This window comes from Tenrec ecaudatus, chromosome X (genome assembly GCF_050624435.1).
Source record: "Tenrec ecaudatus isolate mTenEca1 chromosome X, mTenEca1.hap1, whole genome shotgun sequence".
Taxonomy (NCBI): domain Eukaryota; kingdom Metazoa; phylum Chordata; class Mammalia; order Afrosoricida; family Tenrecidae; genus Tenrec; species Tenrec ecaudatus.
The window spans coordinates 101,534,886-101,553,442 of record NC_134548.1 but is presented as its reverse complement, the minus strand read 5'-3'; the positions used below and the strand labels follow the sequence as shown (position 1 = coordinate 101,553,442).

At 39.6% G+C, this 18,557-nt stretch overlaps 1 pseudogene; it reads right to left on the bottom strand.

The window, feature by feature from the left end:
• Positions 1-3,475: 3,475 nt before the first annotated feature.
• Positions 3,476-18,301, bottom strand: LOC142433592 (ankyrin repeat and SOCS box protein 13-like; annotated as a pseudogene).
• Between the last annotated feature and the right edge of the window lie 256 nt (positions 18,302-18,557).

Genomic DNA, 18,557 nt, shown 5'->3' with positions numbered 1-18,557 from the left:
AATAAAACTTTTTAAAAAGTGATCACTTTATTGGGAACTCTTATTGAAATTATAACAATCCATAATTCAGTTAGATCAAGCATAATCTTACAATTTCTACCATCTTCAGTTTCAAGATTTTCTTTCATCTTGAACTCTTTTATATCAGCTCTCCTTTAATCTACTCTCCAGAAACTCTTATTATATTATTACTATTGCCATATTTTACACCATCCGATGTAATTGTTCACTTGCAATTCTGTTATTCTTTCCCCGCGAGTGGGGTTATACAGTCATCTTGAAAGAAGTGGAGAGCCTTCTTATTATCCTTTGGAATGGCTGGTGTTTTTGAACTGCTGACTTCAGTTTTCAGCCCAAGGGATAATCACAGTGATACCAAGGCTCCTGGTAAAAAATCAGGTTTAAATGCTCAGGACACAATTCTTCCGTCAGAACAGCTTTCTCTCTGGCATGCTCACAACTGCACCTCTGTTTGAATGTTGAACTTTGGCTGAATTCTGTCTTCCTCAGGTAAGTGTTACAAAGCTCTTTTACCTCTGCCAATAAGTGTCCACAAGTATCCCCCTCTGCCAACAAATCTCCGGATTAAAGGCACTATGGGTCATGAAGCCCACCACACTGCCCAGAGGAGTATCATCATTTTGCTGCTGCTGTTCCTTGTTGTTTCTCATGGCTTTGCTGTCATGGCTCTCGGCATCCACAATCAAGGCATTTCAGTGCAGGGATCTCAGGCCCAAAGGCATATTTGCCACCTGAGTTTGTTTAACTTTATTCAATAACTTTTATTGAGCAACAAGGTGAAAGGAATCTGATTCTGCACTAGATACTATATTGTATGGAGATGGTACCAGATTTCATTGCTAGAGGTACGTTTCTGCTACTAAGATGAAAAGGGTAGAATTCACAGCTGTTTTATTTTTATTATTGCATCCAGAAATGTATATTTCCCTAAAATGTATCCAAATGGAAGTGGGTCTTGAGCCGAAGGGCTCTTGTAAAAGTAGCTAAAGCATTGGAGATGGAAAGTGTCCATGGCAGCCAGCATGAGACTTCCCACCACACCTATGACTCTGTGGAGTATCCCTGTGGAGAGATGCCTCTGAACGTACAGTGCAGCTGGCATCATCTTGGACAAGATGATCTCATCCTATTCCTTGAACTCTCTGGGGTTGGGAGGCCCAAGCAGATCCTGGGATTATCGGGTGACCATTAAGTTCCCATTTGGGGGCACGTTGGCTTCAGGCATGATTCACATTAGTGTTTACAAGTGGTGTCATCTCCATTTCCCTCGACCAAATATTCTCAAACTAATTATGCATTTAATTCATAGCTGGGGGGAAAAAGTTCAGATGCCAAGATTCTGACATGTAACAGCCATACAGGTCTGGGTATAGCTACCCTAATGAATTTCTAGACTATAAATCTTTATGGGAGTTGAAATCCTTATCTTTCTCCCATAGAGCGAGTGGCTGATAGTTTTAAACTGCTGACTTTGTGATTAGCAACCCAATACATAAACCACTAAACTACCAGGGCTTCTAATATGAATATATGATCTATATCACTTCATGGTTTATGACATAGAACCAGGGTTGTCTTTATTACTATAGGAATGAATTATAAAACAAAATATATCATTTCCTGCCTTGGGTGATCAGTCTTGGTTTTATACAGTTTAAAGCATGAGTATGGTATCTTACAAATAATTTATGTTCCAAAATGTGAAAAATGGATGGCTACATGGTTTATGTACCCATCGTGTACTGGCAACTCCCACCAATTGTAGAGCTTCAAGGAGTTAATAAAATTGAGGATGAGAGAAGAATTATTTCCCAGCTGTAGAAACAGGCAATGATAATCTTTCCAGTGTTCCCTAACAATTATGTACATTAGAAAGGGTTTCAGAGTTACTCATGAGAAGATAAGATAACATTTCTTCAGTTTTTTTAATCCTCCTACTTCACTTTTTTTAGTGGCTTTGGCATTTATTTTGTACCTGAAATGTTCAGAAACACTCCATTTTTGTGTGGTTTGTCCTGGCAGGCCTGTGGTCTGGGTCCTTGGGATGAGCTAAGATAGCAAGCCCCCATACTTTTGAACCTTGGTGGGAATTCTCCAGTCCCCTAACAGGCCCACCTCCCAGAAGCAGCAGAAGCTGTAGATCCTCAAGGATACTAGAAAGGGCACAATGATTAATCATAACCACTCGGGATTGGTGAGCCAGGCAGCCCACTGCAGAAGCCTGTCCGCTAACACCTCAGGTCTGCAGTCGGGGCACACGTTAAAGGTCACGGGCTGGTTTGATAGACTTCTACCCAAACTAGGCCTGGGGAAGATGTGTTTTTCAGAGGCGAGCCTACATAACTTTTTATACCAGCTGAAACCTAAAACTGAAGGGAAAACTTCCTAAGAAACATTTCCCTGGTTGTGGGGAACAAAAAACCTGAGAATTCCCCCACTGAGACTCGTTTAAAAGCTCCCTGAGAGATGGATCGATCTCAGCACAGGTGGGCCTTGGAAAGAGCCAGCCGCTACTCCAAAAAGGATCAGCAGGGAGTCATCCCAGGCCACCTGGACAGACCAGCACCCTGACCCTCACATTCAGTTCAGCTTTGGAGCACAGGTGCCTGCCTGTGAACACAGGAACTGCCAAACCCTGCCAGGCAGGCAAGGCCATACCTGTGCTGGCCTGAGACCTATAGCTTCGAACATCAGCAGCAGCACTCTAAGTCCTCAGCTTGGCCTGGCCTTCCCCTTTCTAGCTAGAGCAGCAGTTCTCAACCTGGGGGGCTCGACCCCTTTGGTGGATCGAATGACCCTTTTACATGGGTCAACTGATCCATAACAGTAGCAAAATGACAGTGATGAAATAGCAATGAAAATAATTTTATGGTTGGGGGTCACCACCACATGAGAAACTGTATGAAAGGATCACAGCTTTAGGAAAGTTGAGAACCGCTGATCTGGAGCAATCTACCCTTTTTCTAGGACTGTGAGGATGGTTAGTAAAAAGAGGAAAGAAACTTGATGGTGGTTGGCCAGGACCAAGCTGGTGTTTAAACATAAGCTCTGGGGAGGACCAGCCCAGGGAAGTGCAGGTAGGGCCTTTCTAATGCCTTGGGAACTGGGCTTCCATCCAATCACTTCATTCAGGCTAAACCCCCTGGTGACTCTTAGAGATGCTGTTATTCAGGATAAACCCCCTGGTGACTCTTAGAGATGCTGCTACCATGTAGATTCTGAGTCAGTGCATCCAGAGTACGAAAGTAGATTGTCAGCAGGGGGTTGACCTGAAATGAACTTTTTGAAGGCCTGCTTGGAAATATCCTCCAGGATTCTGGAAGGCAAAACAGGAGAAGGCCCCCAGGGCCTATCAATAACCGCTAGAACATCCTAGACAAACAAGTCAGAATCCTCTTCCGACGCCAGCTGGACAGAGCGGGCTGGCCTCCAGTTCTGGTTCCTTTCCTGCAGCTCAGTTGTAGGAAAGGTAATCAATGAGCCAGGAGGGATATTTAAGTTGGCGATTTTCTCTAGTCCTCTGACGCCAGTGGCCTTCCTCAAGCTCACTCTACAAAGCTGTGACAGGATCAGAGGTGTCTTTTCGTAGTACTCGAAGCACTTAGCTGGCGCGCTGCTGCTCCACGTGTAGTCAGAAGGCTTCTTCCCTCGGTTGTCTCGGGCGTAGATGTTCCCCCGAAACTCGATGAGCTTCCTGATGAGGTCCACGTTCTTCACCTTGGCCGCGTGATGGAGGGCTGTCTTGTCACGTTTGGCAGCATTCACGTAGGCCCCTGCCTTGAGCAGCACCTTAGCACAGTCCAGGTGCTCCCGCGCACAGGCAACACGCAGAGGAGTCCCAAAGTGGCACCGTGTGCTTCGAGGTTGGCCCCAACATCAAAAAGAAGCCGCACATATTCAGAACTTCCACTCATGCAGGCCTCGTGCAGCGAGGACGCTGTGTACAAGGGTGGGTTGACCTTGGCTCCGTGGGAGAGCAACAGCTTCACACACTCCACGCTGCCCAAGGCGCAGGCGTCACCGAGAGGGGTGCTGCCGTCGATATTGCGGGCATCCACCGGGGCCCCGGTGGCCAGCAGCAGCTGCACGTACTGCGCCTGGCCCTGCAGACTGGCCGCATGCAGGGGCGTGATGGAGTCCACCGTGACTTGGTTGACACAGGTGTCACTCTCTATCAGCTGCTAAAGCTGCAATGTCTGCCCCTGCTGGGCTGCTTCATGCACGGAGGATGTTCGCTCCAACCAAAAACCTCCTCGATGGCCATGATCTCAACAGCTAGGTCCACACACAGCATAGGCCGAGAGGGCAGGGGAGATAGCCGGAGAGAGTCTGATTTATTGCTAACCAAGGCTGATATCTCTTTGGGGTGTGCATGCCTCATAATTACAGATGTGATTTTCCTTTCTTAATGATAATGAAATCAGGGTCCCACCTTTGGGGTGGCTCACTTAAAGTACAACAGTAGGGCAAAACTTAGAAGAAGAAAAATTTAGATCTTCAAAACATTTATGCAAGTTGCTATGAAATATGTGCCTTATCAAAGTTATTTTTAAATTTTCACTCTTCTCAACTTGTGTTCTGGTTTTGCAGTATCCAACAAGTAGTATCTAACTTGCAGAATATATTGCACAACCTTCCATATCAAAAAGAATAACTTGCTGCCATCTAATTGATTTTAACTCACAGTGACCCTACAGGACAGAAGAGAACGTCCCCATGGAGCTTGCAAACTTTTAACTCTTAAAGGCTGCAGTTTGATAAGTACGAACCCCTGACCTTATGATTGACAGTTCAATGTGTAAACAACTAGCCACCATTGGTCCATATATAGATTCTCCCTTAATATATAATCATTTTAAAATTATTTATTACTTTGTTGGTTTTATCCTGTAATTTGTGAGTCTGAATTCTTCTCCTATTTAAAGCTAGGGTTAAAAATTAGTATAACTTAGTAGCTGAAAATATAATGAACGACCATATCTAAGAAAGTAGAGCTGTTGCAATCCAATGCAATTTTCTGAATCAAAACCTCTGCTGTAACAACCATGACAACAATAAAGAACATTTTTGGGAGGTTAGATTGTATATTCTCTGAAGAAAGACAAAATAATTACCCCCACACAGATGTGAGATCCAGCCTCACATCCAGATGGGTCCTAAGGGGCGATTGTGTAATTGAAGGGAAGAAATTAAGAAACAGACAAAAGTTTTGGGGTGCTAACCACTGCTAGGACTTCAGGAGCCAGGTTCTTGAAGAGAGAGAGATTGCATCCACAGCATCACCTTATATACTCTGGGGGCATGCAAGCCTCTCTAATTACAGGGAACCACAAGTAACAGTGGGCTGTGCCCTAACCCTAAAGGTGCCTGAGTTCATTGGATGAGTAACCTAACACCAGTGCCTGGGGCAGGTAAGAGGGAGTGAGAGTCCCCTGAACAGGGAGAGCAATTGCTTATGTCTGCTGCTATAATTAAAGCTGCCAGTCAGATAGCAATCAGCCATATGACTGTAAGAGGTAACTTTAAGGCAACACCCTATGGCAGGATATAGTAGAGATTAATATAAATTATGAGAATGTGATTGTTTCTCATCTCTAGCCCACAAGTGTGAAGGCTTCCCTCCACCGAGTCCTGGCCTGCCAGGCTATGTTAACAAGCCCAGGGACAAGGGAATAACAAGTGAACCAAAATCAGTCTCAAGGAGGGTGTGGGAAGTCTGGCAGGGCTGGATCAAGGGCAATGTAACCTATAGGAATTCCTAAAACCCTAATGAAGGCAGAACATGATAGTGGGACAAGAGGAAGGTACAAAGAAACAGAGGAAAGAACTAGGAGGCAAAGGGTAGTCATAGAGATTTAAATACAGGCATATAAAGATGTAAATATATTTATATACGAGGAGGGGGGAATAGATCTATGTGCATATATTTATAGGTTTAGAATTAAGGAAACAGATGGACAGTGGGCCCCTCCTCAAGTACTCCCTCAACACAAGAACATTTTGTTCTAACAATTCAGCAGTGTGAGATGCTCACCTGCCTGGCACAATCGCTGATGACAATGGTGCACAGGCAAATGTGGTGAAGAAAGCTGATGGTGCCCAGCTACCAAAAGATATAGCACCTGAAGTCGCTGAAGACAGTGGGTGCACAAGCAAATGTGGTGAAGAAAGCTGATAGTGCCCAGCTACCAAAAGACATAGCCCCAAAAGTTTTAAAGGCCTGAAGATAAACAAGCAGCTATCTAGCTGAGAGACAATAAAACCCGTATGAAAGAAGCACACCAGCCTGTCCTGACTAGATCACTGAGGACAAAGTGGGTGCTTAAGCAAAAGTTGCGAACAAAGCTGATGGTGCCCGGCTATCAAATGATATAGCATCAGGGGTCTTAAAGGCTTGAAGACAATCAGCCGGCCATCTAACTAAGAAACAACGAAATGCACAAGGAAGAAGCACACCAGCCTACCCTGATGCGAACGCTGAAGACAAAGCGGGTGCATGGGCAAGTGTGGTGAAGAAAGCTGATGGTGCCCAGTTGTCAAAATATATAGAATCTGGGTTCCCATAAGCTGGAAGATAAACAAGGGGCCATCTGACTGAAAAACAACAAAGCCCACATGGAAAATGCACACCAGCCTGTGAGATAACAAGTCTTCGAAGGGATCAGGTATCAGGCATCAGAGACAAAAAAAAAAAATCATAGCATTGTGAATGAGGGGGAGTGCAGAGTGGGGACCCAGGGCCCATCTGGGGGAAATTGGACATCCCCTTGCAGAAGGGTTGTAGGGAGGTGACGAACCAGTCAGAGTGTAGTGTAACAATGATGAAACATACAATTTTCCTCTGGTTCTTGAATGCTTCCTCCCCACCACCCCCACCCCCGCCCACACTATCATGATCCCAATTCTACCTTACATAACCGGCTAGACTGGGAGATGTACACTGGCATGAATAGGAACTGGAAATACAGGGAATCCAGGCCAGATGAGAGCCTCAGGAACAGTGATGAGAGTGGCGATATCGGGAAGGTGGAGGGAGGGTGAGGGAGAAAGGGGAAACAGATGACAAGGTCTACATGTAACCTTCTTCCTTGGAAGACGGACAGCGGAGAACTGGGTGAGGAAGATGTTGGATGTTGTAAGATATGATGAAATAATAATTATTTATACATTATTAAGGGTTCCAGGGGAGGAGGGAGCAGGGAGGGAGGAGAAAATGAGGAGCTGATGCCAGGAGCTCAGGTGGAGAGTGGGTGTTTTGAGAATGATGATGGCAACATATGTACAAATGTGCTGGACACAAATGATGTATGTACGGATTGTAAAGAGAGTTGCATGAGCCCCTAATAAAATGCTTTTTAAAAATATGAGAATAAAGAATTTGTCCACATACACTCTCTTCCCATTCCGCTGTCTCCCACATCCAGAGTCATGGACTACTTATTTTTGGAATTTGGAAACCTCTTTGGCACAAATGTCTTTCTTCATAAAAAATAGTCACTATGGCCATAATGAAAAGGAACAAATTACAAAGTGCAAAAATAAAATGTCTGCAAATATAGGACTCCTTAACCAAAACTTGAAGTATAAAAACCCATGAAAAATTCTGACATCTGAAAAGTAGATGAAAGATAAAAGTTTCAAAAGAACACAGGGATCCATTCTATTTTCATCAATTATGAAATACAAAACAGAGTTCTCAGTTCATTAGTAGTTAGTTAAGCTATTAAAACATTGAAGCCACAATTCACAACAAAGTACAAAGACCTGGAAAATAGTTATGTAAACTTGGTGACGTATACTAGTTGTTAAAAACAGGTGTGAATCTGTCACTTTTACTGTGAACCAGAGAAAGGATATTGCTCATTATTTCAACATGTTTACCATTTGGTTAGGTAAGACCAATATTTTGTTCCATTGTGCATGATTTTACCGTGAGTCACAGATGACGAGACATAAGAACAATTCTACCAGTAGATTCTGAGTTAGATTGCATGCAAATTTTAACCTAACCTGAGTTTACAAAAGTGAGATTGCTTTTAAATGCTTCATTGGAAATTAACCTCATAAATCTTATTGTTAATAAGTCAATATGTTTCTTGCACAAAATTATTAAATTCTTAAAATGGATTAAGCCATGAAAGTGTTTAACATAAATAACAGCTATATCATATTCTTAGTCTTTGTTATCGATCTTATAAATAATGGTGATAGCAAAGAGTACATGTTGCTTTTATTATCTGCATACTAATGTTTTATGGATCATAATAAACTATAGCAGGTGAACAGTATTTACTAACTGGCCACAAATCAGTGATTTATAAATTTTTGGCTAGGACAAAAATCAGCTTTGCTGAAGTTAATGGATATCAGTTTTAAAAATTATCTGATAATATTACTTCTAAATATAATTATGAAATAAAATAAGATACTTAAGATAATTCTTTGGTTTGAAGATGTGCATGTAGTTGAACTAATGCTTTATTTTTCATGCCATTTAAAATTCCTAAAAGATTACTGGAATAGAATATTTATCAAAGATCTTAAGTGAAATCAGTTTGTTAAAATATAGTGGAAAGATAATATTTTTGGTTACTAATATATATCTTTCAATACTCTTAGAGACTCTTTCTTTTACCTGCTCACTTTATTTGTCCTTTTAAGAAACCATAACATGCTTAATCATATTAATATATAATTGGCTATGGATCTGTCTGGCTATAATCTGTTAAACTTTTCATGATTTTCCAATCTCTATTGAAAATAAAAATACTAAGAACAACGTTACAGTATTATTATTGAAGTTGATGTTCAAGACAGAATAAAAAAGTGAAAATATAATTTTAAAGTGATATTATTAGTATTTCTGCCTGAAAATCACTTACAGTAAATTTTTTTAGCACTGATAAAAATTAGTTTTTTAAATCAAATACTTTTTTACATGCATGAATAGCTCTCTACAGGATTGTTTTTATGAACTAGAATGCTCAAATTTGCATACTGTAGTACCTAATACACATCAATCAGAAAGCAAGGGATGGCAGTTTTAAGCTGGACTTGCAACAGGAATGGGGACTATTGTCTCCTATAACAGGTGGAATCATTGTTTTCTAGATGGGAACAATGAATCCTATAATTCATGCTCCTATAGGGAGCATGTCTTAAACTTTTATTCACTTATCAAATATAATGGAAAGCTGAAAATTGTAGGAGAAATGTGTCCCGTCCCGCGGGACATCAAGAACATGGACACCTGCAAGAGGGACTGGGAATGAAGATGGGCAAGGGCGTGAGAAATGGAGGCAAGACAGGAATCTGATCAAGCCTCATTTATTGAGTTGAGAGCAGAGGTTTAAATAGCCAGCAAGGGGTTGGCACCATTACGTCACAGGTAAAATAGGGTACAGCTGAGGTAGCCAATAGCCGTGCATCTTTAAACAAGGAAGGGATGGCGGGCAACTGATCAAACAGGTAAGTATGCTAATGAAGCATTCCTGGTGAGCCTGGGGGGAGATGCCATCAGACATGTATTGACCAATGAGCATAGCAGCTGCTAGTGAAAGATCACCAATCCCAACAAGGGTCAGGGCAGCCACCTTCTGGCTGGAAAGGAACAAAGGGCAGAAAAACCTCTGGGCAGTTTGTATGGCGAGAGTAGATTCAATGGCTAAAATCCAGGGTGGAGAGACACGCAGCTCCCAACAGAAATGTTCATGAAAAAATGTATTGGAAGAATTACATATAAGAATAATAAATAGGACATCTATTTATCTCTACTTCATTATAATACATAATGGATTTTAAGACATGCATTCATAATCAAAAAGAATGAACAGAACAGTGACAAAATTTGGCAGCTGAAATCTAGTGAGTGCTTTAATACTTGTCTTAGTCGGCCCTAAAAATATAAATCCAAAGGTAAAGTAAAAAAGTTGAGAACATTTCCAAAGATTTAGGAATTGGTAACATCAAGTACCTCTGTCAGTGAGAAGGAAAGAGAAAACTAAAAAACTCTCATTTCTCCTACCTTACTTTCAAAAGACAAAAACTCCCTTTTTCCAAATCCAGTAGAAATATATTTCATTTGTGGGAACGACATAGGAAATAAGTTTCCGACCAACTCCCCTGTCCACAATTGAGGACAGGGGGAAAGAGGCTACTAAGCACAGAGCATTGGAGAGATGAGTATAGAAGATAGACCAAATGCATAACTCTGATTCAAACCGTTAAAACTTTGTCAGTTGATCCCCCCTCTGATGCATGCTGTACTTGATCTGGTTTTCAAGATTTTCTGTTTTGTTGGCTTTGTTGGTTGTTCGTATTAGGGTAAATCTCAGAGGTGTTATATTATCTGAGGTCAACCTTTGGAAGTTGGGTTTTTCTCCTTTTCAGTGTGTGAAACTCAGGACTGATGAAACTCTAAGGGCAGCAAATAGAGTAAGGGTTTCCAGAGGCAGGAGATACATTGGTAGTGGGAGGGGGTGGGGTTAAAGGGAGACAATGTCATGGAGTCCAGGAAGAAAAAGAATGTTTGGAAGCGGATTGTGGTAGCAATCGTACAATTCTGGCTGACATGATTGAACTATGGAATGATGTAATATATGGATCAACTCTCAACAAATATTAATAAAAAAGAAAAGTATACACCAACACCCCCGATTAAAGAAGGATACATGAAATATTATTCTCCAGAGAGTGTGCAATAGAGAGATGGTTTCTGAAGTACATCGGGCATAGTAGTTATGGTACTGACTACAGGCAAGTCAAACAAGGGTTATATAATGACTAAGGTCCTGACTGGCACAAATGACTTATATTTGGCTGCTAACAAAAAGGTTGGTAGCTTGAACCCACCTAGCTCTACCGAAGGGAAAAGGCCTGGAAATCTGTTTCTCTAAAGATTACATCAAGAAAGCCTCAGTACTATTCTGTAACACACGGGGTCACTAAAAGTCTGAAACAACTTCATAACAATTGATTTGTTTATTTGTTTGTTTAATACTGACTAACTGTTGAGACATCCAAGTTTTGAATGATGCAGTTAGATAAAGGTCTATAATATAAAGATTGGAAATACCATTCTGCAGGAATTGACTTCCAAAGAAAGGAGACATTGGGATTTTCTACACTGAAGGTCACAGTCTAAAACCTCCATTCTAATCAGATTTTCAGTGTTTCACTGTTAAATGCAACTCTATAATCAAGCATTGCCAGGTTTTAGAGGAAAGAAAAGAGTCGGTGATGGTAGGAGTAAGAAAGGGAAAGAGAGAGATTGAGACAGAAAGGTATAATAATAATCACAGGCAAATTAGTGGAAACATACACCATGAATGGAATGGACTCCCCCAACCCCCTCCAAAAAAGCAAACCAACTTCAATGCAAACACACACACACACACACACACACACACACACACACACATACACACACAACACATACACATCGATGGAATAAGAATATAAAGTATATAAAAACAAAACATTAAGAAAAGAAAAACTCTTGGTAATTAAAAGTGTGCCATGGGACATGAGGGAAAAAGGAAGAACTCAAATTAAAGTAGTTGAGAAATAAAGTTTAGACTATATCCCAGAAAACAGAAGAAGGAAAGAAAAACAATAGGAGAATATAATAAGGCAATTAACAATTAGTCCAAATTCCAAAGAGAGAGGGAAAGAGAACACACACACATACACACACGCCGTAGGAAATTATCAAAGCTAAATTTCAAGTAACTACATAAGCTCTATGAACATGAGTTTCCAGACTGTTAGAACCCATCAATTTCCAGAACAGCATTTGAAAATAGACCATAACAACAGCAATAATGAGCATTTAGTGAGTGCTTAGTCCTGGGATACATTGTTCAAAACACTTTTCCTGTATTTTAATGCTCACAACATTCCCAATGGATGTGTATTATTATAGATGAGGTTAATTTACAAATGAAGTTTTTACAGTAGTTAAATAATTAGCCCAAGATTATACAAAACTGTAATTTGATCCTAGGGGCTGTTAACCACCTTAATGGAATTTCATCACACCAAGGACAAAGAAGTTCAAGAGGCATTGAAGGCATTGGCAAAAACAAAACTCCAGGAATTAACAAAATACAATTGAGCTATTTCAAAAATATATTTAGTGCTAGATGCACTCATTCATCTATGCCATGATATTGGAAGATACCTTACCTGGCCACCAAACTGTAAGAGATCAGATTTGTGTCCATTCCAAAGAAAGGACACCCAGCAGCATGTAGAAATTATCAAACAGTATAACAAATATAACATATAAGGAAATTTCAAAGATAATGCAAAATTAATTGCAGTAGTATATCAACAGGGAACTGACAGAAATCCATGCTAGATTTAGAAGGGAACATGGAACAAAGTATATCAGTGCCGAGGCCAGGTGAATCTTGGCTGAAAGCAGAGAATACGAGAAAGATGCTTGCCTGTGTTTGACTCATGCAAATGCATGATATATTATGCATTCTAATATATTCTAATATATTATGAATTACAGTTCAAAGAATGGGAAATCCAAAATATTTAATTACACTCTTGTGGAACCTGTGTGCAGACCACGAACAGACCAAGGGGACACTCCCAAAGCAAACTCACTGCCATTGAGTCTATGCTGACTCATCAGGACCTTGCAGGAGAGTGTAACACTTTTGTGAGTTTCCAAGACTGTAAATCTTTACGGAAGTAGAACGCCTTGTCTTTCTTCCAAGGAATTGCTTATAGTTTTGAGCTGCTGACCTTGAAGTTAGCAGCCACAGTTGTAACCCTACTATGTCACCAGGGCTCTACCACGGCTCTTTTTCCCTTCTACTCAATGTAAAATCAGGAAATATAATATGTCAGGATTATATCCTTTCATCATCCTTAATAGATATGTATGTTGTGAAAATAAACCAAAAAGCTGGACTATATGGAAAGCGAGGCAACATCGCAGTTAGAGGCGGTTTCATTAACAGTCTGTGATGTAGATGACACAAACTTGCTTGGTGAAAATGAAGAGGACTTGAAGTTCAAGAATACAGCCTTCTGTATGGCTTTCATCTCAACTAAAAGAAAACAGAATCCTTCACAACTGGACTATTAGGAAGCATCGTGATTAAATGGAAAAGTATTTTAGTTGTAAATAATTTCATTTTACTTGCACTAACAATCAAAGATCATGGAAGCTGTGGTCCCAAACTAAAATGATACATTGCCTTGGACAAGCATGCCACAAAATAATATCTCTTTACAATGTGAAAAAAGATGAAGGTTCACTTGACACAACCTGTAGTATTTTCAGTGAAAGCTAGGAAATGGAGAAGAATTGATGCTTTGGATTTAAGTTGTCAAAGAATAATAAATACATGATTGATTGCCAGGAGAAACAAATGAGTTTTAGAAAAAGTACAGCCAGAATGTTCCTTAGAAGTGAAGCTCGTGAGACTTCATCTCCTGTATCTTGGGGTATGCTATCAGCAAGAGCCAAGAGCCAGCCCCTGGAAAAGGACCGCATGTGTGGTAAAGTAAAGGATAAATGAAAAAGAGGAAGATCCTCAATTAGATTGATTGACACAGTTGCTGTAACAATAGGCTCAAATACTTCAGCAGTGTCCTCAAATTTCTATAGAAATAGGAAATATGAAAGCTATTCTAGAACTATAAGCATCCACTATTTGTAAAGTGTGGTGGTATATTAAAGCTATTTTCTAATACGCAGGGTCCATGAATTTTTTATACACCTTTTCTCAGTAAGGGACTGGAGGATGTATCCTACCAAGACAAACAAGATCAAGTATCTAGGAAATAAAGAGATTCACGATAAAAGATACATTTAAAAGAAAAGTCTAACGCCTTTGGAGACACTTCTTTAACAAAAAAATTTAAAGTCTATCAAATATGTTTGAATTCATTAATAGGAAAATTGAAAAAGTGAGAATAATGATCTGGGATTTAAGTAATAATAGCATAGGCTATTAAGCAAATACAAATTCTTTAAAAATTATAATTCTAGTGGTAGGATTCAGCTCATTTCGCCAATTTGGTAGAACCAATACCTAAATTTTTGTCGAGGTCAGCGAACCTCAACAAAATGACACTTGTAATTAGGGTTCTCTCTAATCTGGGACCTGCCCGGCTGTTCAATTTGTGAATTGGAAACCACAAATTTACATTCCTTACCAGTTTTTAACATTTATCTGCACAAGAGCGTATTATTAGGACCCATAGTTATGTTCTGTCCACAGGTATAAAAAATTATTTGTAACCATTCGTTATACTTTTGATGAAACCCTACACTCTTATTCCCTTCCGTTTCTTACTTCATTAACATAGAACATAAAGGGAAAAATGCCAAACAACCAGAAGGTGGCGCCATGTGAATTGTTTCAGCTTTGTACTATTCCCCTAATTCCCATGAGATATTACAAGTGAATTATGCAATTGCTGAAAGTGTTCAAAGAGCTAAAAATATTGTCAGAATAATTGCTCTATGATCAGCAAAAGAGGAAATTTTCTAAAGATGCACATAACATGTCCATAGAAGTAGCATATTTCTAGTGTATCTTATTCGATAACTGTTGTCTAATTGGCTAACCTCCAAAGGAATGGGATCACACTCCTAAGAAGAATCAAAGTATTTTAATTTTGGTGTTAGCAAAGAATCTTGAAAGTACCTTGGGCTGCCAAAAGACTAAACAAGCCGGGTTTGGAAGAAGAGCAAATAGAATGCTCCTAAGAGGCAAGAATGATGAGACGTCCTCTCAAGTGCTTAGGACATGTCAGAAAAGACATCATGCATGGTGAAGTAGAGCGGCAGTGAAAAAGAGGAAGGCCCTTGACAATACGTATTAGCTAAGTTCCTGCAACAATGGGCTCAAAGTAAGAACAATTCCCAAGGAGGGGGTAAAACCAGGCAGTGTTTCACTCGGTTGTGCATGAGCTTGTTCTGAGTTGGAACCAACTTGATGGCACCTAACAACACAATGAAAGAAATTAAATATGGCAACCTTAGGTTTATCAGCATCATGATTAAAACATATTGATTGTTCTTTAGCCTTCCTTATTCAATGTCCAACTTTCAAATTAATATGAGGCAATTGAAAATATCATCGCTTGGGTTAGGTGTACTTTATTCCTCAAATTACTATCAACACTTTAAAGAAGTTTTGTGCAGCACAATTATCCAATGCAATGTGTCCTTTGATCTCATGACTGCTGCTTCCATGAGCCTTGATTCTGGATCCAAGCAAGACTAAATTCTTGATAACTTCAATCTTTTCTCCACTTACCACGTTACCTATTGATCAAGTTAGAGGATTTTCGTTTTATTTACATTGAGTTGTAATCCATAACAAAGGCTGCAATCCTTGCTCAACAGCAAATGCTTCAAATAGTTCTCACTTTCAGCAAACAAGGTTGTGTTATCTGCCTATAGCAGGTTTTTAATACGCCTTTCGTAAGTTCTAAAGCTGTATTCTTCTTCATAAAATCCAGCTTCTATGATTATTTGTTCAGCATACAGATTGAACAAATATGGCGGTAGGATACGACCCTGATACACACCTTTTCTGATGTTTAAACATGGAGTATTCTCTTCTTCTGTTTGCAAAATTTCCTCTATCTATGTACGGATTCTACATGAGCACGTTGAAGTGTTCTGAAATTCTGATTTTTCTCAAGGCTATCCATTGTTTGTTACCCTCCACACTGTAGAATGCCTGTGAACAGTCAATAAAATACAACACAACTTCATGGTATTCTCTGCTGTCAGCCAAGGTCCATCTGACATCAGTAATGATATTATTTGTTCTATGTCCTTTTCATAATTCAGGTTGAACCTCTGGAAGTTCCCGCTCAAAGTACTGCTGCATGAAAGAGTTTTTGGATGACCTTCAGCACAATTTTACTTGCATGTGTTATCAGATAGATAATTTTATGCCAAGACGAAGATATATAAAATTTAAGGGTGTTCTCCTACATATCAATCAGGTCACAGCATGATGATACCTCCTTGGGGGTGTGGCCTTCTCCTAAGGAGGACCTTAGAAACCTGCCATGTTCCACTGACTTTGGATCCACACGACTTTGCACCCACCAGCATATGATCTTCCTGGCCACAGAATGGGGCAGTGATGAGAATCATGGCATGTGGCTTTGTGAATCTGAAGAGGGACTTATGGACTAGTATTAGACTTATGAAATTGAGTTGGACTAGGCTGGGATTTTGGAGAGATACATAATTGCTTAGTGATATAAAGCTCTTTCTTACATATATGTGAGTGTCACTAGATTTTTTTTTCAAGTCAACGCAGCCTAACACACTATGTTAAACCAAAACCAAACCAAACTCACGCCCGTGGTGTTCATTCCAATTCATAGTGATCTTATATGGGAGCGTAGACCTTCTCTGTAAATTTCCAAGGCTGTAACTCATTACAGTAGTAGAAAGCCTCATCTTTATCCAGTGTAGTGGCAGGTGCTTTCAAATTGCCAACCTTGCCTTTAACAGTCCAGCACCTAATCGCCATGCCATCAATTATATTATTTTATAATTTGTTCATTCTTTTATGTTACCTTTTTTGGAATAGATAACAAATATGAATCTATTCTAGAAAGTTGGCCAAGTAGCTGTCTTCCAAATTTCCTGAAATGGACAAGTGAATGCTTCCAGTGCTTCATCATCTCGTTGAAGCATTTCAATTAATATTCCATCAATTCCCAGGGCCTCATTTTTGACTAATACTTTCAGTTCAGCTTGAAATTTTTCCTTCAGTATCTTGCTCATATACAAACTCCTGAAACATTGAAGATAGACTGAATACTGACTACTTCTTTTTGGTACAGTAATTCTGTGTATTCTTTCATCTTCTTTTAAAAAGTTTTATTGTGATATAATGCACATATCATACATTTCAATAGTTCAACCATATTAAAAAGAGTTTTTAATTATCACTGCAATTGATTTTAGAAGATTTTATTCTTTCTGGCACTCTTTACTATTAGTTTCCCATTTCCACCCAATCTCCTTTGCGATACTCACAAGACACCATTAATCCAGTTATTGTTTTTATAGATTTATTATCTATCCTGGATTTCAGGATATTCAGAAAAACTTTTATAAAAAACTAGCAATATGAATGAAACCCAAACCTCATTTGAAAGATAAAAGCAGAAAATATTAGAAACTAAAATAAATGTAAAATGGGTCAAAAATTGAGAGCAAAAAATGATAAGTTGTTACATTTTAACTTAACTGCTTCTGCAATAATACACCTTTCATGCATTCTGCATGATAGCAAGGCTATTTGCATCCCTGATCTGTGTTCAAGGACTTGACTGGACACTTAAGCCACATGTATTTCCACTTCACTTTTTTCCTTACCTGAAACAACTTTAAAATGGATGAAAACAGAAATCACATGATAAGATGTTACAGTTTAACCTAACTACATCTGCCATGATCTACTTTACAATTCGCTCTGTCTGATAGTAAGGCAGTTCCCATCCCTATGATCAGAGGGAATTCCCCATAGGCTTAATTAATGTGTCGTTGCTAGTTCCACAGAGTCCATTCCATCCCATAGTGACCTTATGCACAACACAATGAAGCATTGCCTGGTCCTGAACCATCCTCATTTTCCCCCCTATGCATCAGCTCATTGTGGCAGCCACTGTGCTAATCCATCCCCTTGAGTTCCATACTCTTTTTCACTCCCTCTCTATTAAACCACATGTCTTTCTCCAGGGAGTGGTCTCCCATGACAATATGTCCACAGTATGTAAGAAGAGGTCTCATCATCCTTGCCTCCAAGGAGCACTCTGACCCTATTTCATTCAAGACAGATCTGTTCATCCTTTTAGCAGTCCATGTTACTATCAATATTATTTTCTAGCACCACAATTCAAAGGCATGGATTCTTATTGGATATTCTTTATTGAACATCCATGTGTGTCCATGTGTGGATCAAGGATATGGATTTGGGGGCTACCACTATCATCCACAACGTTCTGCAAACTGGATGTTTACAATTTAAGCTGATACCATTCCTTTCTTAAGATTTGGTTGTTGTTATTTACATTTCTTGCATCACACATTCTGGTGTGCTTCTTTCATTTGGATTTAGTTGACAATTAATTTATATGACTGCTTGTTTGATGACACCTCTTTTTAAAGGTCCCAGATGGTAGTCTTTTTGACAGGCAGGCATCATCTTGTTTTCTCACCACATTTTGCTATAGCACCCATATCTTCAGTGGGGCAAGAATCAAGCAGGTCCATGTCTTAAGAACTTATTTTTCTTAGACTGTGACTAGAATTAAGTGAAATCCCAAAATACATTCATATAGCTGTGGTTTAAATCTATCTCTGATGCACTTTCTGAAAAAACAAACGAACAATTCATATTGACCCAGTAGGAGAGGTTAGAATTGACCGTATGAGTTTCCAAGACTTTAACTCTTCTTGGGAGAAGAAAGCCCTGGGTTTCTTCTAAGGAGAAGCTGGTGGTTTCCAACTGAGGACCTTGCATTTATCA